This window comes from Leucopleurus acutus (assembly GCF_964270905.1).
Source record: "Leucopleurus acutus genome assembly, chromosome: 8".
NCBI lineage: Eukaryota > Metazoa > Chordata > Mammalia > Artiodactyla > Delphinidae > Leucopleurus > Leucopleurus acutus.
In genome coordinates, this window is record NC_139151.1 from 76,744,823 (window position 1) to 76,758,880 (window position 14,058).

Genomic DNA, 14,058 nt, shown 5'->3' on the forward strand with positions numbered 1-14,058 from the left:
TTGTTTGGGGCACCATGAACCATGCCCATGGAAGATGGACAACTTAATTGATAAATGCTGTATGAGTTCTGACTGTCCCACCAGTGTGCTATTCTGTGTCTCTCTCCCTCTCCTCAGGTCTCCTTATTCTTTGAGACACAACAATATTGAAAGTAAGCCAATTAATAACCCTTCAATGGCCTCAAAGTGTTCAAATGAAAGGAAGAGTAGCATGTCTCTCACGCTAAATCAACAACTAGAAATGATTAAGCTCAGTGAGGATGGCATGTCAAAGCCAACAAGGGCCAAAACCTAGGCCTCCTGCACCAAACAGTTAGCCAAGTTGTGAATGTAAAGGAAAACTTATTGAAGGAAATTACAAGTGCTACTCCACTGAACATAGGATGATAGGGAAGTGCAACAGCCTTATTGCTAATATGGAGAAAATTTGAGTGGTCTACAGAGAAGTTCTAACCAGTCACAACATTCCCTTAAGCCAAAGCCTAATCCAGACCAAAGCCCTAACTCTCTTCAATTCTATGAAGGCTGAGAGAAGTGAGGAAGCTGTAGAAGAAAAGTTTGAAGCTGGCAGAGGTTGCTTCACGAGGTTTAAGGAAAGAAGCCGCCTTCATAACATAAAAGTGAGAGGTGAAGCCCAAATGCTGTTGTAGAAGCTGCAGCAAGTTACCCAGAAGATCTAGCTAAGATAATGAATGAAGGTGGCTACACTAAACAACAGATTTTCAGTGTAGACAAAACATCCTTATATTGGGAAAAGATGTCATCTAGGACTTTCATAGCTAGAGAGGAGAATTCAATGCCTGACTTCAAAGCTTCAAAGGACAGGCTGACTCTCGGGGCTAATGCAGCTGATGACTTGAAGTTGAAACCAGTGCTCATTTACCATTCTGAAAATCCTAAGGCCCTTAAGAATTTTGCTAAATCTATTCTGCCTGTACTCTCTAAATGGAACAACAAAGCCTGGATGACAGAACATTAGTTTACAACACGATTTACTAAGTATTTTAAGCCCCCTCTTGAGACTTATTCCTCAGGAGGAAAAATAAAAAAGATTCCTTTCAAAATATTACTGTTTACTGACAATGTACCTGGTCACCCAGAGCTCTGATGGAGATACAATGAGATTAATGTTGTTTTCATGCTTGCTAACACAACATCCATTCTTCAGCCCATGGATTAAGGAGTAATTTCAACTTTCAAGTCTTATTATTTAAGAAATACATTTCAAAAGGCTATAGCTACCATAGACAGTGATTCCTCTAATGGATCTGGGCAAAGCTAATTGAAAACATCCTGGAAAGGATTCACCTTTCTAGATGACATTAAGAACATTCATGATTTAAGGGAAAAGGTCAAAATATCAACATTAACAGGAGTTTGAATGAAGTTGATTCCAACTTTCATGGATGACTTTGAGGAGTTTAAGACTGTAGTGTTAGAAGTAATTGTAGATGTGATAGAAATAACAAGGGAACTAGAATTAGATGTGGAGACTAAGGATGTGACTGAATAGCTGCAATCTCATGATACAGTTTGAACAGACAAGTTGTTCTTATGGATGAACAAAGAGAGTGGTTTCTTGAGATGGAATCTACTCATGGTGAAGATGTTGTGAAGATTGTTGAAATGACAACAAAGGATCTTGAATATTACATAGACTTAGTGAATAAAGCAGCAGTAGAGTTTGAGAGGACTGACTCCAATTTCAAAAAAATTTCTGCTGTGGATAGAATGCTATAATTGCATGCTACAAGAAATATCAGTAGTTTGTGAAAGAGTCAATCAATATGGTAAACTTCATTGTTGTCTTATTTTAAGAAATTGCCATAGCCACTCCAACTTCAACAACTCAAGGCAAGACTCACCACTAGCAAAAAGATTGACTCACTGAAGGCTCAGATGATCTTGGCATTTTTTAACAATAAAGTAGTTTTAAATTACGGTATGTACATTGTGTTTTTAGGCATAATGCCTAAAAACATTCATAGACTACAGTACAGTACAAACATAACTTTTATATGCACTGGAGAATCAAAAACTCTGTTATGACTCACTTTATTTCAATATTTGCTTTACTGCAGTGCTCTGGAACCAAACCCAAAATATATTTGAGGTATGCCTGTATATTTGCTGTTGATTGCTGGTGGGTGGAATTCTTAGAGTTGAGAAGACCATGGTTTTAAACTATATGTGTCAAATAGTATGGATTATGCATAACTAAAGAATTATCATTTTGCTTAAAATTTAAAGTACAAATTCTGAACTTCTAGATTTTTAAATTCTATTTTACACAGTAATAGTGCCACTTTCCATGAAGAAAGGAAGAAAATAATCATTATTACTTAGCTAATATCTACTGTGTGACAGGTGCTGTGAAAATACATCCTTATTTGTATTTTTATTTAATATTCATTGCAACCTTTAGAGTGATGGTCAACTGACATTTTTACATATAGGAGAAGACTAAGTGTATTTTACGCAAATTAGTAAGTAACGGAGCTGTAATTCATATTTATATTTCTGAAGTTCATGGATACTGCCATGGGACTGTGCCACAGTTGAAAACGTTTATTTGTAACCATTTGCTATTCAAACACTGCCTTATTAAACATTTCTTCACACCGCAGCCAATAATTTGCATACTCAACAGAGGACAGTGACTACAAATTAATCATATTTAATTCTACCACATATTCATATTGCACAATATGCTTGTCCACAACAAATTCCTATTTTTTTTATTTTTTATTTTTTGCGGTACATGGGCCTCCCACTGCTGCGGCCTCTCCCGTTGCGGAGCAACAGGCTCCGGACGCACAGGCCCAGCGTCCATGGCCCATGGGCCCAGCCGCTCCGCGTACCCGTATCCCCTGCATCGGCAGGTGGACCCCCAACCACTGCGCCACCAGGGAAGCCCCCAAATCCCTATTTTTAAATGAATTCTAGAGAAGAGATAATTGCTGCAAAGCTGCGTAAGAAATTCTTGTACCTAATGCCAAGAAAGAGAAAGGCATTGTGTTAGATTTTCTGCACTCCAAGTCAATTCTATCCCTCTTTATTTTCTCCCCTCTATCATCGAGTCTGGAAGCCTCTACATTCTGGAAGATTCTACATTTTCTAGAATCTCTTTTGGGCAATGTTCCAAGTTACAGTGCACCAATTATAAGCAGACTTACAAGAAAGCTTGAAAAGCAGAAGCCTTACGAACCTGTAGCAATGGCAGGCAGCCATCTGCTTTCTCAGACATAAGATTTGACATCAGCTTCTTGGTTTCACTTGTAAATCTCACTTTCTTTTTCGTTTCAGCTGTGAACCTTGTGAACAGTTTCCTGATCTATGGCAGAAACAACTTTCAGATTCTATTACCAGGTCTGTGAGCTAGTAGTGAGATTTCTTGACCACTTCTCCCTTCCAGTTCTTTTTTTCTTTTTTTTTTTTTTTTTGCAGTATGTGGGCCTCTCACTGTTGTGGCCTCTCCCGTTGCGGAGCACAGGCTCCAGACGCGCAGGCTCAGCGGCCATGCCTCACGGGCCCAGCCGCTCCGCGGCATGTGGGATCTTCCCGGACCGGGGCATGAACCCGCGTCCCCTGCATCGGCAGGCGGACTCTCAACCACTGTGCCACCAGGGAAGCTCCCTTCCAGTTCTTTTTTAAGCAGCTCATTTCCTGAGTGAAACCTCTCTATGCCTAAACATTCTAAAGATGCTTCTATTTTCCAGACTGAACTCTAAGAGAGGAGACAAGAAAAATGACAAATGAAATGATTTTTCCTGGTTAGTTTCCACTTAGAGACACCACTGTGCATCCACATACAGGAAGAAACTTCAAGTCTAGAGATAAAAACACCTAACAATATTTTAACGTATTTAGTGGGTATCATCAACTGAGAAATGTTCCCTTCTTGCATTCTGAGGTAGGTCTCAATGTTTCTCCTTACTAGGCAGAATTATATAATTTTAACACCACCCACAGTGACCTCCTATCAGTGCCACAAAGCCTAACAGTGCTTTCTACAGTCTCCATCGATTCCTCAACAGCTCTTTCTTTCAAGAGGTGGGCAATGGACTATGCTTTCAACTACCAGACCTTTGATTGTCCTAATTGATAATTCCCAGATTTCAAGACTTATTTAAAGGATTCATCACCTCCTATTATTATTACTATTATTATTAGTTACCATTAAAATAATTAATTCAAGGGATTGGTATTATTAAGCTATTACCAACAGGGGTTGCTGTGGCTCCTTTTTAAGCCTGAAAGATCTTTTATAAAATAAAATGCTTTACTTATGAAAATACAATTCAATGTCATTTTCTTTCTTTAAGGTAATGTTTGATACTCTGATTTAATATTGTAGAGCTTTGTACTCTTTTCTCCTCCCTTTATTGAGTGAGAGGGCAGTTGGAAAGAGGTCTGGAACTAGAAAAAAAAATGTAGACATCTAACAACTTGTATATACTTCAAAGGAATAAGGCACTTACTAAAAGAGGTGATGGAAGTTTTTCTCTGGAACCGAATAAGCTCTGACAGTTAATGGAAATAATTTACGAGTGAAATGATGAGGGAAATGATTTATTTCATGCATATAGGAAGTTGGAAATATTGGTGACATGGAGGTGAACATCTAAAATGACTCTATCTTCATATTAGAAAATAGCAATTTAAATTTTAAAAATATCATTTCCTTAAAGCTTAAAAAAATCATGCTTAATTCCCAGTACAGGTCATAAAGGGGTGGGGCAAGAGGATAATCTACTAGAATCCCCTTTATATATTCAAGCACCCAGACAACTAGGGCTCATTTAGTCACATAAGCCCAAAATAAAAATACTAATCTAGGTATAAGAAAATCAGAAAATATGTCTGATTTGAGACTTTACTCACTGACCCCATCTGTCACCTTCTTGAAATACCTTTGCTAATAAGGTTGTACAATGGTAAACAGTATAAAATAACCAAAAATTTATACTAAGGACAGAACCACATTTTTAGTATGGCAAGCCATCAAGAAGGTACGAATTGAACCAAAACATCTCTTTTCCTTTCATTTCCCCATGCCCTTGAGACTGAGGTTTCTGATTATCAGAACAGAGATATTGATAATCTTAAAAGACAGATGTAGTGAGATTATTTTTGGAACTATAATTTAAAGAATATTGAGAAATTGAATTTTGTTTAAAGAAATATAAGAACTCATATTCTATTCCCAGGAAAAGAAAAAATATATATATTTTTCTGAGAACATGCTAAGAATATGGAGTAATTTAGAAAATAAGGTAATTTACTTTTTAGACTCCTTGGTATTTTGCTAATAGGATACTTTTCTCTATGTATCTAATAACTTCCCAAAGGAAAACCTGTCCATCTACAATAAGACAGGCTTATGTTAGGTTAATTAGAACTGTTCCCCCCCCAATGTAACATATCTCAAGAAAATAAAAAGCATAAATCAAAATTTTTTTTGAAAAATAAAACACAATTATGACATTTTAATTTAAAAATTAAATAGTCAAAATTTTCAACTCCTAAGTTAGTATGTTTTTTTTGTATTTGAGCAAGTACAGATTAGCTGACAGACCTCTGGGTCTTTTCTGAATGATTATGTACATTTGCATTTAAGGACCTCCCTGAAATAACTTGTTTAGGATCTCCTCCCACAAAATTTGTTTCAACGTGTTTTATATTTTATAGCATATAAGATATTGCTTAGCATACAGATATTCTAATTCTCTGCAAGTCTGCATTCAAAACAATTCTCCAGAACTAATAAAGTGTTTTTTTAAAATGTGTTTTGAAAATAGTGAGTCCGTATTACAAGACTTGAAGAAAATGGTAGCAAATAACCTCTCAGAGGCACTGTAGCTATGAATGGTATGGTAATTTGAGTTACTGAGATAGATTCCAATCCTGGAATCACATCAGAGTTATCTGGTGAGCATTTAAAAATAAATATAAGTGTCTGAACTCAGATCTAATGAATCTTAACGTGTAAGGAATAGGTTCCAGGCATACATATTGTTAATAAGTTCCCTGAGTGATTCTGATCTATCTGGTCTATAAACAACATTTGAGAACCACAGGATTCAATTTTTTTTTTTGTTTTTTGCGGTACGCGGGCCTCTCACTGTTGTGGCCTCTCTCGTGGAGCACAGGCTCCGGACGCGCAGGCTCAGCGGCCATGGCTCACGGGCCCAGCCGCTCCGCGGCATGTGGGATCTTCCCGGACCGGGGCACGAACCCGTGTCCCCTGCATCGGCAGGCGGACTCTCAACCACTGAGCCACCAGGGAAGCCCCAGGATTCAATTTTTTTAAAGACATATACACAAAACAAAAACCTTTAGTCAGGTAAACTACAGAGAATGAATCACACTTGAAGTGCATCCATCACTTAATTATAGAATCCTAAATTGTTAAGATTAATATAAAATTTAGTTTCTCCATGCTGATCTGGTTCTCTATTATGAGTTGGCAAAGTGATTTGAATTACAGATCTCAGGGAAAACAAGCACTACATTTTTATTCTTGCAATTAGATTTTCATTCCTACATTCAGTAAAAAATTACTAAGCACCTCCTAGGGACCAGGCATTATTCTCTTGAACTCCTTGATATCCTAGAGTCATCACTTTTACAATTCTGGTCCCCACTCTTAAACTCCTCCATATGTATCTCTTTTTCTTGGCATAAGGCTATGAAGGATTGATTACTTCAAATAACCTATCTGACCCCCAAATTCTATTTTCAGTGTTATACCACATGTGGGGAGGACAACCTACACACAGGCAGATGTCCTGCCTTTCTGAGGACATGTGGCCTGAGACCTAATCATTTCACAGTTGACCACAACACAAAGACAGTAGCTGCTTTCTGCCTTGATTCAGTATTGAATCTACTTCACTTTAATGAATCTGTGAAAATCAATTCCAGATTCTTCGCAGTTAAGGATATTTATAAGAAAAAAATTCAGAAGCATGTTAAACACACAGAGATGCTAAGTGGAGTGGAGAGTATCGCCAATTGCTTGGTTCAGTTTCTAGAGAAAAAAATCTGAGGATGTGGGTAACGTAACATAAAAGATGCCCCACTGTAAATATAGTGAGCACTTCTCATTTAACCATCTCTGCCTCAACTTCCTATAAAATCTGCATTTAAAAAAGGATATCTAGTTAACATCTGTCACCTTACATAGTTAGGTGAAAGAAAAGAAATATTTTTTCTTGTGATGAGAACTTTTAAGATCTACTCTCTTAGCAGCTTTCAAATATACAATATGGTATTATGAACTGCAGCCTCCACGCTGTGCATTACATCCTCATGACTTATTTTATTTATAACTGGAAGTGTGTACCTTTTGACTCCCTTCATTCATCCATCCACCCCCACCCCAACCCCTTGCAACCACCAATCTGTTCCCTGTACCTATGAACTTCATTTTACACCTGAAATTAATTAGTGTTATATAAATTATATCTTAATAAAAATAAATTTAAAGTCACAAAAAAGATATCTAAGGACTGGCCTCATGAGGTTTGCATTTTTGCTAACATAGCTGTATTAATATTCCAGTTGTATTCACTCAACTAACAAGACAAAAATAGAAGAATCAAACATCAAAATTACTCAGTCTGTAACTGGCTTAGTTAATAATATTGGAGAGAGGTTCTTTGTTTCATCAATATTTTTTTTTCACACCTTCAATAAGAATCCCACATTGATGGCAAATAAGCTTCAAGTTACATGCCAATGTAAAATAATTTGTAGCAGCTACATGAAACAACCTATTGAGAAAGAAACCAAGTTCAGAATCAACAAAAAATAGAGCCCTGGAAGACTGTATATGTCTTCCTTGTGCCAGTGAATGGGGATGGTGACACTTGGAATGTGTTCATGCCAACCATGTCTGCATTACTGCATTATATTACAATTATCTATGGCTCTGCCAGTATAAGCTTTTGTTGATCAGCAATTATATTGTTTTCATCTTTATATCACGACTTACTCACATAGTTCCTGGCCCACAAAAGATACCAATAATTGCTGAATGGTAATTATTGGCAAGTTGTAAGTAGTTCGTTACTACTTCGCAGACAGTAATTCATGGAAGTGAAGACCCAGGCGATGATCACATTTCTGTTCTTTTGCCAGGTAAGGTCAAATCTCTGAGTGCGTGTGTTAACTGAAATACCCCTCCCGATCACTCCAGTGTCCAGATGAAGCTAACGTTCTGAGTAAAGAAATTAAAATAGACTAAAGTGGAGATGTGCAAATATTTGGAAGTGTATTAAATAACTATTCATGATAGGTGTTAATACTTAAGCTTTGGTATGAGACTGAGGTGATTATCTAATACCTCAGAGATCACCTGATATCCAGAAGATCTCACTTGCCTCCAAACAACTTTCTTTTTTATAAGCATTTACTTATCAAACATTTACTGGCAATCCTGCTATAAAAAGAGAATTTGGAAAGATGTAAATAATTTTTTCATGTTTTCTGTGACTAAGAAACTTGCAGTCCATTGAGGGGGAATAAAGCATCTGTAACGAGATAAAGAAATGCTATGGAAAAGTAAAACAAGAGTCACCATTTAGCAGTTCGACCCATAAGCCTGGCACCCATCATTGACACCATTGTGTCCCTTCACTACCACACACTCCCATCCAGTCATAACCAAGTCAACATTACCTGCCAGATTTCTCTTTATTTCTACTATCAACACTATTACCCACTTTGCCACTATCTCCAGTAACTTCTTTAAGAATACCCATATTCTCAGCCTCTAGTCCTTCAAATTCACATTCTCAGTGAGAGTGATGTTGCTTAAACAGCCCAGTTTATTCTGTTTTTATCTTGATAAAAAATCCTTAATAGCCATTTGTTTTGCTTAAGAACAATTTCTCTCAGAAATAACTTTTGCCATCTGGTCTCAACCTCCTGACCTGTCTTGCAACTCTCACCTTTGTTTTCTGAACTTCAACCACCTTGTCTTTGTTGTAATTAGAGACTTAAGTTCTTTAAGTTCAGAAATATAGTAATCTTCTTTATATTTATCAAAGAAGTTGAACACTGTATGGTATGAATTTTGGAAAGGCATAGTAAAATTTAACAATATTGAGAAAAAAATATTGGAAAGACTTAAAAATGATATCATGGGAATGTAGTAAGAAAACATTTACTTTGCCCTTACTGTATCACAGTCATTGTCTCATTTACTTTTTCTGATACTTTCACAGGGAGAGGCAATTATGTATATAAAGAAATTGTCTATCAAAGTTAAAGTATTTATCCAAAATCAAATGTCATTAAGTGGCAAAGCCAGAATTCAATTCCAGATCTCTATGACGTGTTCTAACAGCCTATGCAATGTAGGATATTTTAACTTTATCCTAAAGGAAATAAGAGATTTGTAAGACTTTTTAAGCATGGAAATGGAATAACATGATAGACATATTATAAATTTTAGTTTGGCAACAGTGTACATGAGTTAATTAAAGAGAGAACAGATTGAATGTCATGGAAGTAATAAAAACTTATGCCGTGATCAAGAGGGATGCATGCTGGGACAGAATAAGGAAAAAGAAAAGGAAGAGATAACTTCTGCCACGCATTATATTTCAGTGTATATATACATTTATATATATAAATATACCTGGGGGAAGAATTCAGAGGCAAACTTCAAACTTATTAAAAAAATAAACGTGATGTGCTTGTTAGCCTAGGTTAGGAAAAGTGCTGCAAAATGAATCCAATTTCTGACCATGCTGTGATAACCCATTTAGGTAACTGTAGTAAAAGGAAATAAAACCCATTTAGGTAACCGTAGTAAAAGGAAATAAAATGTGATGTTTGTAACTTCGTTAGTTGAGAACAATCTTCCAGCAAATTAAAAGGAAATGCAAGACTAAAAAGTAAAAAGTATGATTACTTTGTCAAAATGTAACGGAGACACTGCTAAGAGGCAGGTATTAGAGGATAAAAAATAGATCCTCTTTTCAGTAAAAGATTCACAAACCCTGATCTGAATGTTGGAAACATCTGAAGATCAGTTTATTAAGACAGCCATCCTCTTTTGAGTTCCATCATCTTTTAAATGGTAAAGTGTTTATTAATAGGCTGATGGTATAGCATAGATGGTTTTAATAAAAATAAACTATGCAAAGCTAAGAAAGAGATGATGCAATCTGACAATTATAATTATAAATTTTACAAAAGTGATAGCAAAGAGGAGGCACAATGATCAATAGATTCAAGCAAAGCTAAAAGGACAGAAAAATACTAAAAAAAAAGACATTGTATGATATCTTTGTCAGGGTTAACTGTAAGTTACACTTTATTATATCACGGCATCTGATAGATAGAAATTGTAACTCAGTTTTACACTAATAGAACTCATTCATACAAAATCTTCAACTTTTTAGAAAGAGTAATGCTAATATCAGATAATTGTTTATATGAACACTAGTTTCATGGGACAGGCAAGATACACATATTTGTATACAAAAGCAGAAAAAGATACACACTGAAAATTCATTGTAGGATTTGCTCTGAGAGGAGAAATTTAGGAATAGCCTGAATGTCCAAAACTGAGAGTCTAGATAAGAATATCACATTCCCTGGGAGAAATTTTAAGGCAATAAAAAATTTTAGGCAATAAAAATATCAGAAAAAAAGATGATATATATGCATTTGAGATGTTATCCAAATGGTAACCACCAGTGAGTGATGTGTGATTGTTTAAATTTAAATTTATTGAAAAAACGCTATGTTGGACAATACTGGTCATGAAGGGAACAAATGGGAACATGAAAACATTATTTGTATATAATGGGACTGTTCACCTATTTTTTCCTATTATTTTAATTTGTGTAACACATGCTGCTCTTATAAGTTATGATTTAAGTACTTGGTTACATTAAAAAAATACAAATTATATATAAAATTATACTTTTATTTTGGATAGAAGTCTACTTATATTTTTAATTGTTTAAATGCCATTTTGTCTTGTTCTACTGTCTAATGAATTTATGTATCCCTGCTAGCCAAAATACTGGCACACAGAAGTTGCTCACAAATGGTCTAATCAATAGTTTGATAGTTAAAGAGTGTGGATTTTGGAGCCAAATTGCCTGGCTTAAGGTCAGAATTGCCACTTACTGTCTAGGTAACCTTGAACAGGTTTCTTTTGTATTGAATGACGTGTTTTTCTCATCAGTAAAATGTGTTAATAACAGTAACACTATTTACTTGCACTGTAAATATGAGGATCAAGTATGTTAAAACATGTGAAATATTTACCTGAGTGTCCAAAGCAGAATGAGGGCTTAGGAAAAGTTAATTACTATTAGGAAGAGAGCAGAAGTTGATATGTTACTCTTTCTCCTGCAATTGAAGCAGGTTTTGTATCTTATTCTTTGTTGTGCACTCCGTATCTGGCACAGTGATTGACACCTAATCCACGATCCAATATTTATTTATTTACTCATTTAATCAATTAATCTATAAAATAAAGATTACCTTTTTGTGGTTTTGTTAAAAAGGTTTTATAAATGAATTGAATATTATTTATAGTCCCAACTGTAAGTCAGGCTTTATGATAAACAATGAATCTATAATGAGTCCCTATCCTAGAGGACTTAAAAGGCTGATGAGAAACAGGACAAATAAACAGAGAATGAAAGTACACGGCAATGAGTTTTTGTTAGAGGAAGGTATAAGCAGTTGTGAGAGATCAAAAGAGAGAAACTCAGCCTAGAAGAGGGAAGGTTTCCCAGAGAAGGAGATTCTGCTTTGGTGTTTGGAGTCAATGGATGGACAGTCTTATGATTCAAATACTGCGAACACAGGAAGTAAAAAAGGTCTAAGGCCATGGGGAGCCTCTATGCTCATGATGAATGTGGGTGCCTCTGGAACATACAGATAGCGTCTCCAGGCAATTAATTAACACAAGTAGATCTACATTTTGAGAAGTGCTTTTAAAGAAGAAAAAATACAGTAATATGATTACAAAATTAGATATAAAAGTGAATACTTATTAAGAAGTATAAGAGGGACTTCCCTGCTGGCTCAGTGGTTAAGAATCCGCCTGCCAATGCAGGGAACACGGGTTTAATCCCTGGACCGGGAAGATTCCACATGCCGCAGAGCAACTAAGCATGTGTGCCACAACTATTGAAGCCTGCGTGCCTAGAGCCTGTGCTCTGCAACAAGAGAAGCCACCGTAATGAGAAGCCAGCACACCACAACAAAGAGTAGCCCCCACTCAGTTCAACTAGAGAAAACCTGCACAAAGCAACGAAGATCCAATGCAACCAAAAATAAATAAATAAATAAATAATTTTTTAAAAGAAAGGAAGGCAAGCATAGTTTAAAAAAAAAGTATAAGAGAAATAACAACATATTATTAAGTGTAAAGATCTGGCAAATATCAAATAAATACAAAATCCCCCCAAAATAATGTAATTGAAGCATTTACTTAGTTGACTGTCTCACCTCTACGCTACCGTTTTGTTACATTTTTAGTTGTATATTATTAGCCCACCTCTTTCATGACAACAATTCTGAAATAAGATTTTCTATAGAGAGAACAGAAAGATAATTCAGCCTTCCTGCTGGTAGTTGATTGAAATGTAATTTGTTTCATAATGGTTTATAAAAATTTCTTTCAGATTCACAACCCCTTATTGAAAACTTGTCTATAATTTTCTCCGTAGTTTTTTACTCAGGTTATGTTTCTTGCTAAAGGAAAAACCTTATGGAAAATCTGATCTGCTCATCTCACTTGGCATGGTCCGTATTCAGCTGAGCCAGGACTCTCCTGCTTTCCTCTCTTTCCTGAGCCCCTAGAGCATCAGGAGGTAGGGGTAGGGACATAGAAGATAGGGGTATGGAAAAGTGGCTATGAGGCCTGGGCCTTAATGGCTTTCAAACAGGGAGTAGAGCAATGTCTAGGATAAGCGTTTTTCTTGGGTTCAAATATAGGGTCAAGAGAATTGATGAATTCCAGTAAGGCAGGTCTTTACTTCAGAAGGGAAGAGATTGGGTAGGGAGGGTTTTAATGGAGGAAACGATATAAGCCCATTAGCCTCACCAAAGATACAGGATCAGCATGAAGAAAGAGAGGGTAATTCCAAGTTGGGGTAGTGTTCTATGGATTGGCTAATTTTTTTTTTTCTTTCTGTAAAGGGTCAAATAGTAAATATATTTGGCTCTGTGGGCCATATGGTCTTTGTTGCAACTACTCAACTCAGCCTGCAAGAAAGCAGCCATAGACAATATATAAATGAGTAGATATGGTCGTGTTCCAATAAAACTCCATTTACAAAAATAAGCAGCCAATGGGTTTGACCAATGGCCATAATTTGCTAACCTCTGCTTTAGCCTATCATTGGAGTTTGAAGACTTAGCAGGGGTCTCAGCAAGGAAAAAAAAAAAAAAAAAAAGCCCTCTAGTTGTCTTTGGAGCTAGAATAGGGAGGACAACTCCTTATGTGTAAAATATGATTCTGTGTTAAAAGAGTTTACAAGCTCATTGGGAGAATCCAACAGATTCAATTGTTCATACAATAGCCAAATGCAAATTTACAGAGGCAAAAGTCATACATTTTAAGTGAATGTCACAGACAACAAATGCTAGAGAGGGAAAAAAGATTATTTCATATTGGGTGGTCAGAGAAAACTTCATGGAGCAGATGAACCTTTAATAATCTCTTAAATCACAAATAGAATTTATGTAAATATAGAAAGTGGAAAAGTATTTCAAGTCTAAAAAAAAATGGGAACAAGATGCTAAGGTTAGAATCCAGGGTATCAAATACCATTACTCCAAGGAGTCATAAAACTGGCCATTAAATGTAGCCAGTGTTTATGAGGAAGTAGTCTTCTAACTATAGTTACACATGTAATAGAGTCTGTTAAACTTTTATCTTCAGGTGAAGTAGAAATACAAAGAGAATGATTCCCCCTCCTTGATGATCTATTCCACAGACACTGTAATTTACAGATGCAGAAGAAATAAGTACAAAGTCAAGCTTCCATGTAATAAATCCACCTGGACTATGTT